The 6,000-nt window shown below is 42.7% G+C and overlaps 1 protein-coding gene across 3 annotated transcripts in view; it reads right to left on the bottom strand.

Annotated features, from left to right (window-relative positions):
- Positions 1-994: 994 nt before the first annotated feature.
- Positions 995-6,000, bottom strand: part of LOC119978657 (cleavage and polyadenylation specificity factor subunit 7-like) — a 74,961-nt gene continuing 69,955 nt past the window's right edge. For 2 of the 3 annotated variants that reach the window (XR_005463521.1, XR_005463522.1), the window contains 2 exons: positions 1,860-2,065; positions 995-1,142 (listed from right to left, as the gene is read on the bottom strand). The gene's annotated coding sequence lies outside the window, so the exon portion shown is untranslated. The remainder of the gene's footprint in view (positions 1,143-1,859; positions 2,066-6,000) is intronic. The other variant, XR_005463524.1, reaches the window with a different exon arrangement.

Here is a 6,000-nt window from a genome sequence, read left to right as displayed (position 1 = left end):
AAACTCTTCCTATCTTCCTTTATATTACTAGCTAGCTTGCACTCATACTTCATCTTCTCCCCCCCCCCCCCCCCCTTATTGCTTTTTTAGTTGTCCTCTGCTTGCTTTTAAAGGCTTCTCAATCCTCTGGCTTCCCACTAATCCTCGCCACTTTGTATGCTTTTGCTTTTATGCTGTCCTTGACTTCCCTTGTCAGCCATGGATGCCTTGACCTCCCCTTTGCATGTTTCCTCCTTTGGATGAATTTCTGTTGTTCCTCCCGAATAAACCCCCAAAATCCTGCCATTGCTGTTCCACTGTCTTCCCTGCTAGGCTCCTTTTCCAATCAACTTTGGCCAGCTCCTCCCTCATGTCTTTGTATGACATTATTAAATCGATTGTTGTGATAAATTACATGTTTATGAGCAAACTGGTTTTAGGATTAATAAATACATTAGCAGAGAATCGCACAAATGAAACTTGTTTGCCTATTTCCCATTGGAATCTGGGGCAATGGTGTCAACAAAGCACCTGGACATAATTGTGTGATTTTCAAATCACTTTGAGATACAGTAAACAATGACATTGTTTGATTTGTTAAAATGGTCTTATTTCCTCTCTGTAAGGTTTTTTCTTTCAGAACCAAAACAAAATAAATTGAAAGATTTAAATAACCTTGGATTGGACACTTTGGGCTATTTTGTTTGGGATATTTAACTCCCCCTGTCTCAGATTTATTTGTACTCACCCAAGAGAGGCTCAGGTGTGAGCCTGGTTCAATGAACAAGTTTAATGCTCGGAAAGTTAGACTGATATCCCACCCAAACACGAGAAAGCAGCAGCAAAATAATGTTGAAGCTCCTCAACAGGCAAGGAGCAGGAACAAATTCCAGGACAGACAGGTGGTTTGAACAGTGCCTAATTCACCACCTTGAATAATTCATTCCCCCCCACCATTGGTGCAGAGCGGCAGTCACATATACCATCTGTAAGATGCACTACAGCAACTCGTCAGTTTGCTGTTTAAACTGCATTTTATATCTTCAGTTGAGACAAATTCGATGTGGTCCATTAATGATCTTCACCCACAAAGTAGAGTCACTTCAGTAATTAAACTGAAACCAGTTACAGCTTCACTGATGCCCAACGAAGATTGAAGGCGGCTGGAAAAAGAACGAATATTTTAGTGTTCTCTTATTCAACAATGATGAAACATTGGGGCAACATTCAACAATATCACATCAGTTACATTAAAAAACAACTTACATTGGGTTTATTAGTTAATTATAATTATTTTCCTATTTCGTCGCCTTTCTCCTTCCCCAGTGACACATCTTCACCCAACAGAACTGACCAGAACAACACACACATACACAGAATTCCCCAATTCCACAACCAGTTTCTGGAACATATATGGAAAAGTAGCTTGGGCTGAAATAAAACTCAGCAACCTTGTTTAGTGAAAATGTCATTGCCGGTGTCTATGATGTCAGAGCGTTGCCGAGGGGACTGCAGTGGTTCAAGATGGCGGCTAATCAAGGGTATTTAAGGATGAGCAATAAGGTGTTCATGAGAACAACACCACATCCCATAAACCAATAAGAATCACACCAAAACAAGAGCATACCATCCATTCCAACCCCATTGACACTGGGAAAATGAACCTACGTTTATTTGACACGTGAATTGTCAGGATTTGTTCAAATATACACCCAGCAAGCTGGGTTTAATTAAAGTTTACTCATATATTTTTTATCTCTTGAAACATTACTTCAGGACTTGTAATAAAGTCTACATTGGTATTTTACACAATCTCAATATTACTGTTTTCCACAGATTACCTGTTTTGAATTGTTATTTAGGTTATTAAGCAAGCCTACCTTCTGCTTTCTCATTAAGCCCAGTTGCAACATTCACAGGAAGAATCAAAGACTAATCCAGAAGCACAACTTTCCACGTAGGTCCTTCCATTGGCACATTGATAAAACTTGCTCTTGTCTTTTGGATCAGGGTAGGTACCATTAGCTTTGCCAGCACAGAACCCGCTGCCACCCTCACTCGGAGCCTGAGTAGGAGGGACAGCTGGCTTCAGTGTTGTTTTAGATGGAGCACAAGTTGAAAGAAAAGAAAATTCACAAATAAATTTCTTGCTTCTAAATTAGTAGCAAACAAAATTAAACATTGTAAAGCCAAAGGCTGCATTGAAAATCTTCCGGTGGAAATCAATTCCTTACGGTGTGAGGAACAAACTTCTTGTAAATTCAGTTCAATAAGACTTACTGATGAATTCTTGTGGTATATCCAATTCTGATTTAATTATAGTTTTATTTTAAGTCAGGTTATACAAAATGTGTGGGAGATTTTATTGAACACTGTGATATAAAAACTGAAAACTTTATATCATAAAACGTTATCCTTTTAAATCAGACAATAACACAACGCACATCTTCAATTAATTTTATTATTATTACATACTGGATGTAACCATAGAAATGACACAGCACAGAAAGGGGCTATTCAGCTCATCTTGTCCAGGACGACCCAAAGACACCCAGGTGCCCTTTCTAATTGCACCTTCCTGAACCTGGTCCATAGCCGTGTACCTTACAGCTCTTAAGGTGCAGATCCAGGTACTTGTTAAAGAGTTTAGGGTCTCTGCCTCCACCACTAACTCGGGCAGCAAATTCCAGACACCACCGCTCTCTAGGTAAAAATGTTTTCGTCATGTCCCCTCTACACCTTCTGCCAATTCGCATGAATCTACGACCTCTGTTTTTTTTTAAAACTTTCTGCCAAGGGAAACAGGCTCCTCTTGGTGGCACAGTGGTTAGCACTGCTGCCTCGCAGCACAAGGGACCTGGGTTCAAATCCTCCCTTGGGTAATGCTCTGTGTGGACTTTGTACTTTCTCGTGTCTGCGTGGGTTTCCTCCCACATTCCAAAGATGTGCTGTTTAGGTTCATTGGCCATGTTGAATTGCCCCTTAGTGTTGAGGGTGTGTAGGATGGTTGGGGCTACTGGGATAGGGTAGGGGAGTGGACCTAGATAGAGTCTAGATTGAGTGATCATTCGGAGGGTTGGTGCAGAATTGTTGGGCCGAAGGCGGCCTTCTGCATTGCAGGAATTCTATGGAACTCTATCTCTACCCCTCACAATTTTGGATACCTCAACCTTCTCTGTTCCAAAGAAAACAACCCCAACCTTTCCAATCTCTCCTCATAGCTACAACTCTCCAGCCCTGGCAACATTCTAGTAAATCTTCTCTGCACTCTTTCCAGAGCATTTACATCCTCCCTGTATTGAGGTGACTAGAACCGCATACACTCCAGTTGTGGCCTCACCAGTGTCTTAAGACAGTTCCATCATTATAACCCTACTTTTGTATTCTATACCTTTTCCAATGCAGGAGGGTATTTCAGATGTCTTTGTTACAACCTTATCTACCTGGACTGCTACCTTTAGGGTCCTTTCATCTACCCCTCTTAGTATTTCCCATTTATTGTGTATTCCCTTTTACTGTTTGACCTCCCTAAATGCATTACCTCATACTTATCGGAGTTGAACTCCATCTGCCACTTTCCTTCCCACTCCACCAACCCATCTATATCATTATGGAGCTTACAGCTAACCTTGACATTATCCACTACACAGCCAATTTCTGTGTCGTCTGCAAATTTCCCAATCGTGCTCCCCATGTCCAAGCCCAAATCGTTAATATATAAACAAATAGCAGGGGTCCCGACACTGAGTCAAGTGGAACATATTTCATTCGCAAATGCAGCCAACAACCAATATCCTTTGTTTCCTGTTACTAAGCCAATTTTGGTACAATTGGCCACATTACCGTCTCCCATGGGCTTTTACTTTTTGAGCAGTCTGCCATAATCCATATAGACTACATTCACTGCACTACCCTCATCAATCCTCCTCGTCACTTCTCAAGTGTTCAATCAAATTTGTAAGGTATGACCTTCCCTTAACAAATCCTTGCTGATTGGTCCTGACTAGTCAATACTTTTCTAAGTTTATCTGGTCCCTCAGGAATGATATTTTGTTTTTACAAATTATGCGTACCCAATTATTTTCTTTTCCCAATTATGAGGCAATTTAGCATGGCCAATCCACCTACCCTGCACATCTTTTGTTGTGGGGGAGACCCACACAGTCATGGCGAGAATGTGCAAACTCCTCAGTGACCTGGGCTGGGTTTGAACCCGGGACCTCAGCTTCGTGAGGCAGCAGTGCTAACCACTTTGCCACCACACCGCCCATCTCAGGATTGAGTCGAACAATTTTCCCACCACTAAAGTAAGACTAACCGGCCCATAATTGTTTGGCCTTCCCTTCATACCATTTTTTAAAAATCGGACTCACATTTTAATTCCTCTAGAACCTCCCGTGTCTCGTGAAGATAGGAAAATAATCCTCAGAGCATCTGCCATTTCCTCACTGACTTCCTTCAACATCCTAGGAAACAATCCATCTGGCCCTGGCAACTTAACCACTTCCTCTCGTATTTTATGCAATGTTTCACACTGCTCCTCTTGGACTACTATATCCACATAATCTCTTTCCTTTGTGAATACAGAGACAAAAAATGCATTTAAAACTCTTCCCATATCCTCTGCATCTTCACACAAGTTCCCTTCTTCATTTCTGATGGGTCACACTTTTCACTTAACTATCCTTTTGCTCTTTACATTGTTATGAAACCCTGGGTGAATGCGCGGTCAATTCCAGCCGCACAGACTCCAGCATCCCGGCATAACCGCAGCACGGTAGCATTGTGGATAGCACAATTGCTTCACAGCTCTAGGTTTGAACCAGTCCAGGTTCGATTCCGACTTGGGTCACTGTCTGTGCGGAGTCTGCACATCCTCCCCGTGTGTGCGTGGGTTTCCTCCGGGTGCTCTGGTTTCCTCCCACAGTGCAAAGATGTGCAGGTTGTGTGGATTGGCCATGATAAATTGCCCTTAGTGTCCAAAATTGCCCTTAGTGTTGGGTGGGGTTACTGGGTTAATGGGATAGGGTGGAGGTGTTGACCTCGGGTAGGGTGCTCTTTCCAACAGCCGGTGCAGATTCGATGGGCCGAGTGGCCTCCTTCTTCACTGTAAATTCTATGATAATCTATGATAAATGAAATAAACAATAACTTGTGTTTTCTGAAGATCCTTGACTGCTCCAATGTGTTACAGACACCAGATTTATGAGTAAAACATTAACAAACTGTTTATTTACAAAGAGGAAATGATGAATATATATAAAGAAATAACAGAACAATGGTCTATAGGTCTACCTAATCCCAAAACTCCATCCCACCCTGTAACCAGACACACACAAGACAGACAGAAGATAAGGGTTGGTGTGGATAAAAAAAAGGGGATTAAAGGGTAGGTTTGAGATGATCTTCACTGTTGTGGTGTGCGGCCTCTGGGAACTAGATTTACTCAAGAGGTTCAGGTTGGCGCAATTCTGTCCTTCGAACAGCAGATGGAACTAGGTACAGGGTTTTCAGATCAGTGTAATTCTCTTCACCGGCCACCAGATGGCGCTGTACACAAGATGTTCAGATGAGTACATTTCTGTTCTTCTACCACTAAATAGAGCTTTTGTCTCTTGGTGAGATTACTAATGCTCCTTTACAGGGTAAACATAGGTTTATTCTCCTTTGAAACCTACGCTGGAACTCTGGCCGCACTTTAAGGAGTATTCTCAGTTTAAGCTTCAATCCTGAGCTCTTCCCTGCCCCTGCCACACACAGTTCGCAGGTTGTTGAATGACCCGTGGGCAAACAGAGCATACAGTGCAGGAGGCCATTCGGCCCATCGAGTCTGCACCCCCCACTTCCACCCTATCCCCGTAACCCAACAACCCCTCCAAACATTTTTGGTCACTAAGGGTAATTTATCATGGCCAATCCACCTAACCTGCACATCTTCGGACTGTGGGAGGAAACCGGAGCACCCGGAGTAAACCCACGCACACACGGGGAGAACGTGCAGACTCCGCACAGACAGTGACC

The sequence above is a fragment of the Scyliorhinus canicula genome, chromosome 15, assembly GCF_902713615.1.
Source record: "Scyliorhinus canicula chromosome 15, sScyCan1.1, whole genome shotgun sequence".
NCBI classification, from domain to species: Eukaryota; Metazoa; Chordata; class Chondrichthyes; order Carcharhiniformes; family Scyliorhinidae; genus Scyliorhinus; species Scyliorhinus canicula.
Note: the sequence above shows the minus strand (reverse complement) of the source record. Positions and strands in the feature narration are given on the sequence as shown.